The following is an 11,800-nucleotide window of genomic DNA, read 5'->3' on the forward strand; positions in this document are numbered from 1 at the left end:
TTTTTTAAGGTTGTTACTTTGGTTTGACACATCTGCTTTGAGCTCTCAACTCAAACAGCACTCGCCTCTGATGGAAGAATTAAAGATACATGCGAGAATAAATCTTACATGCTGCTGAGAACCGTGCATGTAAAGGTGTGTTTGGAGTGGGGTGTTTTGGACCGTCCCAAAAAAGTGGGAAACAATCCCTGAAAAACGTAACTAAAAAGTTAGAAGAGAAAGGAAGGGCAAAGCCGCAGAACCGTATATCGAGAGATTCAAACCACCTATATATTACTCATAATATTATTTGTTGTTGCGTTAATAAAGGTTAAGAAACTGTAAATTATGCGTGTGCTCCTTATGATAATAACGTCTGCCGAGGGAAGGTTTAGACCTTGACTCACAAATCTCTGCACCCCAGTGTCTACTAATCCAATTTTTATGGCACACACAACAAAAGCACATTTTTATATTTTCTAAGAAAGTAGCTTCCTGTTTAAACTCGGCAGCACAATGATAAAGCTCAAAGTCCATTGGATGTTTCTCATGCGTGTCAAGGTTATTATCTGCTCACCTCAAGGGTTTACCAGTCCAACCGCTACGCTTAGAAACCCAAACCCCAGAGATCAGTCTGTGGCGAACAGTTGTGCATTCATGACATATCCAGTTTCTAAATTGAAACATGACACAAATCATATTATGAAGGTCTCAGTTATATAGAGAGCTAACGTGTACTTTACCTTTTCGATTATTCTCAAATTATCCGAGCTGTCCAAATGTATTGTGAAGCTTTGGCTCTTACTGTTTGTCAACAATGGCCTTGTGTGTCTCTTGATTTCTCCTATACTCAACTCAACTTTATTTATATAGCGCTTTTTACAATTTCCATTGTTACAAAGCAGCTGTACATGAGACACATTGACTAAGCAAAACAACTTAAGTCATTTACCGGTAAAAACTAGGAAAAGGTGAAACACAGAAGATAAACACAACCACATTGTCTGTCTAAAGAATTGTTAGACCTGATATTAAAAGAAACCGAATATCATTTTGTCTGGTTTTGCGTGTCACACATGTATTTTATTGTATTGAGCAAACAGTGGGAAATGTGATTTCAGTTGCAGTAAAATGACACAATGATAAATGCTTTATGCAACAATACACAGTCAAATTATAAATACATGTGATATATCCAAATTTATGGGGTTTTTTGTATAGGTGACCAGACAAGATATGTTACGTCACAGTGGAAGTCAAGTCAAGTGCTTTGCATTGTGGGTCTTTCACATGCACTGCGTATATACGTTGTTTATAAGACCGCATGAAAGATTGCAATATTTAATGCCTTGTAAATACTTTTGAAGCCTGTGCTAAGGGTGTATAATGATGTTTACAACAGGCGTATTAAAACTGCATGCTCTCACCTGGGTTGGCAGAGGCTGGTCCCTCTTCCCTTAGGCGGGTTATGGTTCTCGCTCTCAGAATGGCCCCAGGCTTTGGTTCTAACACACCCATCCAGACATATCTCCTATCTCTCAGTTCAGCTCTCCCTCTACTGCCGTCTGCCTCGCTTCATGTCTCTCTCTTTTATTGGCCGTGTTTTCTTTATAACCAATTATACTTTCCTTTTAAGCTATAACCTCTTGTTGTCTCCTCCCTTGACCACAGCGTTTCCCTCAGGTTGTAGATTCAAGCATGCAGATCGGTTTCATGATTATGTAAAGAACTGAAAGTTAAAGGCATGGCTTTAAGTAGTTTCCTTGTTGCGAGATTTTTAATTGAAAAAGCAAGTTTAAATAGCAAATAGCCCTTACTTTACATCATAAATGAGGGAGGTGGTTAACCAGAGGACATTACAGCCACTTTAGTGTTTTGGATGTGAAATAATATCAACTTTTAGAGAATGTATTTGTTACCAATATACTGAACCACTCGTTTATATTTGAGTTAGCCCTTGTTGATTGAGTTTAAACATAAGAATAATATAATTTATTCATTTGGCAGACGATTTTATTCAAAGCTACTGCCAGTTTTCTATTTAAAAAAATTAAAATAAACATGCTTTATGGACGTGACAAAAAAGTACACGGTTTTGGGGAGACGAAACACTTTCTTTGAATTAAAATGCACAAACCATGAAGCAATAATTATAAACAAATGGAGAAAGGATGCGTCTTCACAGAACATACAATTACTTTCATTTATTTATTTTCATTTTCATGTGCCCATTTATGAGGAATAGGATGTGACAATCCTGAAAGTGGCACTCATGAAAAATCGTGCACTAAAAACAAAACAATTGGTATTTGAACCAAATGTTGACATCTGTGATATTAGTTTAGTAAAAACCTTAAAAAGTACATTTGGATTGCAAGTTAAAACTTTCATGTGTTTGTAATCTCATAAGTGACCATATAACCCAATTATCTCCTGCATCTTTAATATTTCTCAGAAGAAAAAGTCTCAGCAATGTCACAAACTAAGCTCATTTTTCTCAAGTCAACAATAAAAGGCAACATTATTAAATATATAATATTTGTAAATATAAACATTTACCAATTTCTCATCAAATATATATAAACATTTCTTTTGCTCCACATTCAATGCATTTCTACAATTGCCTTATATTTATTTTTCTATTTCTAGATATTAAGTTGGAACATCTGAGAAAAACCTCTCCTGAGCTATGAAAGAGCAAACTCAGACCAATAAAGAAAAACAGTACATTGAATTTAGTACTACACTAATGCACAGCCTTAAAGTGATAGTTCTCCCCAAAAATCTTTTTATTTCAAATCGGTATGACTTTATTTCTTCCGCAGAACACAAAAGAAGATATTTTGAAGAATGTTGTTGGCAGCCCATTCACTTGCAATGGTTTTGTGTCCATTCAATAGAATCGAAGGGGTCCAGCGCTGTTCCATTACCAACTTTCTTCTAAATATCTTCTTCGGTGTTCTGCGGAAGAAATTAAGTCATACCGGTTTGACAAACAAGATGAGTAAAGAACACATTCTTCAAGTGTTCAAAATTCAATGAAGAGTTTTTCTTTATTGTCAGAGCTCGCGCTTTCATAGGAGAAGTTTTTCTCAGATCTTCTAACTAAATTTCTTTATCATTTTACTTTCTACCACATGCTCTTACCAGTAACGTAATGAAAGACATACATAGCAATGTATATGAAGAGTCGGGATTCTCGAGCAGTTTGGATTACGAGTCGAGTTGTTTGACAGAACCTCAGCGCAGGCTCGTGTTATACTGTGATCACACACGGCTTCAGGGAGCAGGGCATGAAGGGTGATGATCCTGACTCCCCGTTTGTGGTGCTTTGAGATACAGAAACGGACACGTTCTTCAGAGGCTCATCTTGTCTCTTCTGCACTGGCGTATGATGCTATGGGGCTAATCCACATATTAAAGCTAATTTATGGAGATCCGGTAAACCCTGCCGTTAAACATGCGGTCAAATTAATATTCAAATGTAATTCCTCACCTAAAGAAATAAAAAATGCTAATGGTGTTCTCATTTAGTTTCGGTTGCCGTTGCTCGGAGGCTGATGGTCAGATTTCTCAAGGCCGAGTATTTAACACTGAAGCTGGAGCGCAGAGAGAGAGAGAGAGAGAGAGATTATTTCTTAGTGCAAATAAATTAGGAAGGAGCAGTGAACGTGTGTGTCAGTATATGTAAACTTAAGCCGCTGGATGTATTTCGGTCAAACAGATATAGTACTTTTATTCACTGCATACTGTTTATGACCTCTCGGGCCAGAAAGAGGTCAGGTTTTAATTTCAACCTCATCTCCTACCGGGAAACTGTTTTATATGCGAAGCTTTATTTATACAAATTTAATTATGACTTATAGATGTGGAATAAAAACAAAGGCCAAAAAATATTTTTGATTGGGAGGGAACTTGCGCATTAGCTGTCACCACCTGTGGCTGTTTTCTATGTGTGTCTATGGGGGGGATGCATAAAACAAATGAAAATATGAAAATATAGACATTGGAATGTCATTGCGTGCGCTCCTCCGGGGTGCAGAGGGTATTTACATATTCATATATTCATCCGGATACATGAATAATTTCCGTCTCTCTCCAAAGGTTAAAGCTCATTAATTAAAGCCCAACAATTAGAGGAATATTTTCTATTATTAATTGTTTTTTTATGCGGCCGCGGAGCTGTTATAATTCATAACTGACCTGAACTCTTCTTTATAGTTTCCACCCTGTTACCACTGAAAGCCAGTTTACCTTGGGCAATGACAATCTTCAGCTTAACCTCTCAAAGAGCTGCCACAGGGCAGTTCCTCCAGCCCAACAAACAGCTCCTCATAGATCATCCACAGGGAATTGACTCTGCACAAATGAATCGGTCCGGAGAATGAGCGCTCTGGAAAACTGAAAACCACCCATGTGAACTAGAAACAGAAGGTTGGATGCAGATGTGAAGAATGTCAGCATTTTTTATAAGACTACAGTTTAAGGCGAAGCGTGTCAATGCTGACCCGCTAACGAAAATAATATTTTGATTATTATTTTATAGAATTTTTGGACGCTCCTCATATCTGTCCTTCGCCAGTGAGACAGATGACCCAGCCCACTCACCCTATTGGTTTGGCAACGTTACCCTTTCCAGATGTCAGGCGGGTTGGAAAAAAGAGAAAACAGGCCAACCGAAGTGTAGATTACCTGAGGGGAAAATACAAACAGTAAGAAACTGATTGACTATGTATTAAAGGGGTTAAATCAGAATGATTTTCCCGAGGTCAACTTGTGACTGTTGTTCGGAGGTCGCTCTTTCATATGTCAGGAGATGGAGTTCTTACTTGTGTTTAAGTTAAGCATCAATAATAAAAAGGAGTAAATGTATTAAAAAATCTTAAATATTTCTATATCAATTTTTTGTTAAATACCTATTTCTTTTCATTAAATAAATATATAATAATATATGTACATTTGAGCAAAATTAATTTGGATTTTTAATAAATTTTTGTATGTCGTACTCGCAAAAAAATCCCTTTAATTATTTTAAAAGATTTTATTAAGTCAAAGGGATAGTTCACCCAAAAATTAAATTCTGTCATCATCTACTCCCCTCGGGTTGTTCCAAACCCTTATAATGTCTTTGTTCCGATGACACAGAGGAAGATATTTGGAAGAATGTTAGCAATTTTCTGTTCTGCGAGATCACCCATGACCATAATAAAAATATAGTATTTTTTTGTTCTGTTTTATACAAAATTAGATATTTTGAAGAATTTAGGAAAACAAACATTTCTGGGGCATCTTTGACAACCATTTAATATCTCCTACTATGGTAGTCAATGATGTCCCGGAACTAAAAATGACTAACATTCTTTCAAATATCTTTGTCTGTGTTCATCAGATCAAAGTAATTATTACAGGTACACGAGTAAATGATGACAGAATTTTCATTTTAGGTAAACTTTCCCTTATTTTTGTGAAATGTCCTCAGCCAAAATGTAGATCGTCAAACGGGAAATGTCCTAAATGAATATAGATCGAGGAAACTCGCTTACATTGGCTAAATGTTATGAAAAATGTTTGAATTCATTTTAAGATCTTCAATAATATTGACTTTTGATTGCAGAACTCTGAGCTTGGTTTGAGACATTGTTGACATCTCTTCTGAATCCTTTAATGGAGACATTTGTGAGATATCTGACTCATACTAACTTCATTAAATCTCATTGATGTCTGTCCGTTTCCCCCTGTTCTCTGGCCTTTCTATGTAGAGATATGTGTACATTTTTTCACTGGTAATGCAAAGACACAAACTCTGAATTAGTAACTGTAAATTGCCTGTAGGTGAAAGCGTGAATTTGTTTGTCTGTCTCTATTTGTGTAAGTCTATATATTATAGACCTGTCCAGTCTGTTTCCCTGATTTCAGCTTGAGATATGCAGGGGTCGACACTAACACTCCTGTGACCCTTCATTGGATAAATGACAAGAAAGTCTGTATGACAAGAAAACAGGAGAGATGATAAATATTCACAGAAACTGTTACACTTGCCTGAAGCGCAATGTCAAGTCTGCATGCTATAGTTTCAGTCGAAAACCATAAACTGCATGCTGAAATTTGAAAAGTTGTCTGTACTAAAGCCACAATACAGTAGGTAATAAAAAAGTTTTCAGCTCAATTTATTCGGACGTATCCGAAGCTTTAGTTAAAGGATTAGTTAACTTTCAAAATAAATGTTTAGGTAATTTACTCACATCCATGTCATCCAAGATGTTTATGTTTTTTTTTCTTTGAGTTTTTTATGAAAACATTCCAGGATTTTTCTCCATATAGTGGACTTCAGTTGAAGGTCAAAATGACAGTTTCAGTGCAGCTTCAAAGGCCTTTAAACGATACCGGACGATGAATGAAGGTCTTATCTACTGAAACGATCTGTCATTTAAAAAAAAAAAATGCTTTATTAACATTAATGCTCACGACTTCACGTAATGATGTTGAAAACTTGCACGTTCAACTTGTAAACACTGACTAGGTACATCCGTCTACGTCAAGTGTGACCTTTTCAACGACATTACGCTTTTTGTGAAGTCATGAACGTGCATCTTAGAACAGAGCAAGGAGAGCAACAGTGTTTATAAAGCATATACATTTTTTTTTTTTGAAAATGACAGATCGTTTTGCTAAAGATAAGACCTTAATTCATCGTCTGGTATCATTTAAAGCCTTTTGAAGCTGCACTGAAACTGTCATTTTGACCTTCAACACTTTTGAAGTCCATTGAAAGTCCACTATATCGAGAAAAATCCTGGAAAAGTTTTCATAAAAAAGCTTATTTCCTTTCGACTTGAGAGTGTGTAAATGATCATGAAAATGTATTTTGAAAGTGAACTACTGCTTTAATGCTATGGGTACAAAACAACAGAGGCGTTCAAACTGAAGGAGAATATTTGGTCAAGACGAGAGCAACGTTTTTTGGGGTTGAGAGATATGACACTTTTCCACACACATATCAGCAACTTTTTTAACACCCACATGATACAACAACTCATATGCCAGACTGTATGAAACAATAAACGATGAAACATCTGAAACAAATTGGACGACTTCAAATAAAATGCTCTATTCGTTTTTGAATGCTACACATGGAGTTAGTGTTGAGGGAAACTGCACCTGACGTGCGAGCGTGTGAACTGAACACCCAACAAGTCTACGTGTGTCTTTTCATTTCTGTCTCTGCGTTTTATATTTGTTGATTCGAGGGCGAATTATGACAGTAAATCAACTCCAGCTTTAATCCTAATTAATCACCTCCTACATTTTCTGTCTAAAAAAGCTGGAAAAAAGTTGTGCAATATTTATTAAATCACACCAAAAGCGTTGAATGTTGGATTGGGGCTAGGGATCCTTGAAATTTTCATCAAACGTATTCTAATCAGGCAGTCGTCAGGTCAGCTAATGAGATGGCAGTAGTTTAGCTCTGACACTGGCTTCGGTAAATGAGCAGCTCTCTCTCTATCAGTCCGTCTCTTTCTCTCGCTCTCTTTCATCATGGCTGAGGCTCATTAGTTCATCTTTCAGGGCTCCGTTTGATTATAGTTTCACTTTTTAAAAGTGAAAAATATTTCACTCATTTACTCTCATTACTCCTCAAGGTCATCGTTTGAAGCCGCTCCTGTCAATAAGAGATAAATCGACCGGCGCTTTCCTCTCTCTCGCCCGTTCTGTCCGTACCTCCTTCCCACTCTCGCTTCAGAAATGTCTTTCACTGTCTTTTGCTCCTGAGTTTCGTGGCTCTAATGATCTCTCCCGTCCCTTCGTTTCGCTCACAACATCCTGACAGAGGAAAACAGAGCAAAAGTGAGACCTACAAAACCGAGTAAGCTGCCTTGCTGTCTACATACAGTAGGCAGCTGTATTTTAAGACAGCATCATAAATCATAAATGAATCCTCATAAGCAGACCCAGACTACTTTTTGGAGTTTTTCTGATTTCGCTGTAGTTTCTATGCATGTTTTAAGGATGGTAAGATGTGTAAAATAGAGCTGAGAGCTTTAAACTCTTATTAGCCGGGCATTAGCAAATGTTTGATGGACACATAAAATAACACACAGGCGTCATACAAGTATACCCATTACATCACAGCATAAGACAAATACTGTTCACTATGATAAGCCTCATTTACATAGAAAGAAAATGCTTTTGAACTAAAAGCAAAATAAAGAGCAATACGTGAAAATTGTGTATAGTGTGTCATGCAATAAATTGACGCATTCGATTTAATAGAACAATTTACAGTATGCATGCTGTGCACTTTAATACATTCTGCTCATGTTACACAATTTAAAATACATTAAACTAAATGGACTGATAACTCTAATTACACATGCATGCGTGTACCCCTTTAACTATTTTTTGGGGACAAATTCATACCCAGAGTAAGCAAAGCCTGATAAATCTTGAAAATGTCCTAGATTGTAAAAACACTATAAAAAAAGTAAAAACGCAACAAGTTGTAGTATCTGTGTATAAAAACAATAAAAGGCTATGGAATGTCCTCATTGAGATAAATGAAGTGTGTTTGTGTCTTTAGTCGTAAACGTGGCGTGCGATACAGGCCTAAGGCAGCCTGCAGAAATTAAAGCACAATCGATATCAACTGATACCTCTTCCTCTAAATGTGTGTGTGTGTGTGTGTGTGTGTGTGTGTGTGTGTGTGTGTGGCACTAGTAAACCATATACAAGTGTGTGTCATGTGCTCATTAGTGCAGCTGTTTCAGGGATTAGCAATTTCTGTCATATTAATTGCTAATTGCTCTTAATGCCATTTTTTAATGACGTCAGTCATTTTAAACTCCTGTCAGTACACACAAACACAAAACACAGTTTGTCACAAACATACAGTAGTGGCCAAAAGTCATGTCTTCACACTTTTCCTCAACCATATTATTAAAGATGTTTTAAATGTCGAATGTTCTGTTTGGAGTGTCACCTGAAGCTCAGCTTTGACAAAAAACTAGAAAAATATAAATAACTGATTAAACTGTAGTCCGTGTATGCTTTATTTACGCTTTTTTAACATATTACAATAAAACCTATATAGCAGTTTGCCTTTTTGTTGTTAGATGTATACATTAAACAAGTTTTCTTTTCTCAATTTGCACCACACATCTCGTATTTTGATTTATAGGTTTCAATCCAGACGCCAGTTTTGGCCACTATGTTACTCATTTGTTCCAGAGGAGAGCGAAGTCACATTCTCACATTGTCCAGATAATCCCACACATCATTTAATTTTCTTTCTTCACATGCCTGTAAAATATTTATTTAGTGTCTAATTTATTAACTCTTTTGCATGGTCAGAAATGGGATAATCCTTACAAATCCAAAGCAATATGCAGGTTAATATCTCGTGAAATAAATAACGCTGAGTAAGTGCTGTGTTTGTCTGAACATCTTGAAGATGATTAAAATATTGAAAGACATGTTTGACCGTATCTCTCTTTCCCTGGGATAGTATTTCTCTTTCCCTGTATGTGTGTATGTTTGCGCCGAAGCCCCGCCCCTGACCGGGGTCTCAATCTCATATTTAAAATATCAGACAAAGTGCTGTGATGTCACAAAGCATCAATGTCTAGTCAACTTGCTCTCTCGCTGTGTGTGTTAACAGAACACCTTCCTTTTCTTCCTCCATCATCCTGTCACTCTTTCGTGTCCCGTTCGTTCCTGCCTCAATGTCTCTCTATTTCCTAAAGCTACCGAATGCAGGATGCTCAATGCAATCTATAGGCCTCAGGGATACAGCAGAGAAGAGAGAGAGACACAGGGAGAGATAGAGAGAGAGAGACAGGGCACTCAGCTGGTGTCTAGAGATGAACATGGTGCCCAGAGCGAGACAAACGGCAAACTCATTGAGCGCCCCGAACCCTGACAGCACATCAGCCTGACACTGCAGCCATGCATACATACACACGCACACACACACACATGCACACTGACACATGCACAACATGACCAAAACTTTTTCGAAATTCTATCCATGCACGGATGGAGAATGCACAAGTTAAGTTCATAGACTCCTGTTGGTATTATACATAGACTATTTCATTATTTTAAGCCTATCAAATGTTCACTACACAATTGCTTACACAATATTTTGCTTTTTTTTTTAAAGAAGAAAATAATTAATATTTTATTTTTTAAATTATTTGTAATTATTGTGATTCCTAAGGCAAAATGTTTACCAGGTAAAGAATTGCTTTGATGGAGTGTCAACCAGAAATCAGTGCCAGATTATATACAATATTATCATATCAATATCAATAATTACATTGAACTATATCACAATTATTGAAAATACCTATATATTGTAACACCAATTATATTTTCAATGGCTGCAGACTAACCCCAGCAAAAACCTTAAAAAAAATGTATTGCATTTTATAGAATTAAATAGCAAAGAAATTCTAATTGTATCTGCTTTATGAATGCTTTTTAACACATTCAGAATGTCACCTTTAGCTATCTAAGAAAACAAACTCACATATTTTACATATACACCTATAGAGAAATACTTTTTCATACGACAATAAAAATACACTATAAAAAAGATAATAAGCTATTATTATTATTTTCTTAACCATGAGGCCACCAGCCCATGTGTAAAACTCATCTATACCTTAAAGTGTAGATACTCTATCAATAATGCCTATACAGTGTGCACATATTTATATTCGGCATTTGCAAATTTCATTTTTGTGCGTACACAACATTTATACAGTACATCAAGCCCAAAATGTTTACACTGTGAGTTCTCTCACATCCAAGAACATATTTTAACCCAGAGCAAAGCTCATTAAACCCCATATAGTCTTAACACAAATACACTCTCATGTAAGACAATGTAAGCAGTTATAGTTAAAGCGGTCCAGTCTGAAGAGACGTTCAGAATCACACATAAAAAATAGACTCTCTTGACACACACACACACACACACACACACACATAGGTCCTTATAATGCAAGAGACAGAGGACTGCTGTGTGGCAGAAATTTCAGAGGGATGAGTCTGTGTGTGTGTGTGTGTGTGTGTGTGTGTGTGTGTGTGTGTGTGTGTGTGTGTGTGTGTGTTGAGCTGGAGATATGGGGTGTGTGAGTGTCTTTGGGGTGGGGGGGAATAGTGTCAGCTGCACAGGCAGCAGAAAGCAACATCTTAATAAAACAGCCCGAGGCAAAATCCCATTAAAGACTTCACAGAGCAACCAGGTACACACACACACACACACACACACACTATACAATACATCTGTCTGTCTTTGTGTATGAGTGTGTGTGAATTCATTTGGACAGTATAAGCCTGTGTGTGCATGTCTGTGTGTGCATGTCTGTGTGTGCGTCTGTTGGTGTGTGTGTGTAGGGTTACAGACCTCACTGCGACCTCAGTACCTTCAAACACGTTCTGAGAATACCAATAAGAAAGAGTGTGTAAAGTACAACGCTTTCATGTTTTTTGTGTGTTTGTGGGAGAAAGAAAAACTTTTTCCACCATGCGTACATTTTTGGGGCGCTGTATGGATTGTTCAATATTTCACATTTATTTTTCAACGGGCCTGAGCAGAAATAAAAAGACAAGAAACCACAATAAAAATGGCAAAACAGACACAAATCCTACACAAACGCGACCGGAAGCTTTGATGTTTTTTATGTTCGCATTTTAACGCACAGTGGCAGATAAAAGCGCGGGAAATTAGCGCGCGTAAAACATCAAAATGTGTCAGAGCGCGAACGCCACGTCGGCTTGGAAAGAGAGAGAAGAGACAGACGCAGAAGTTAAAACT

The sequence above is a fragment of the Triplophysa dalaica genome, chromosome 13 (genome assembly GCF_015846415.1).
Source record: "Triplophysa dalaica isolate WHDGS20190420 chromosome 13, ASM1584641v1, whole genome shotgun sequence".
Lineage (NCBI taxonomy): Eukaryota > Metazoa > Chordata > Actinopteri > Cypriniformes > Nemacheilidae > Triplophysa > Triplophysa dalaica.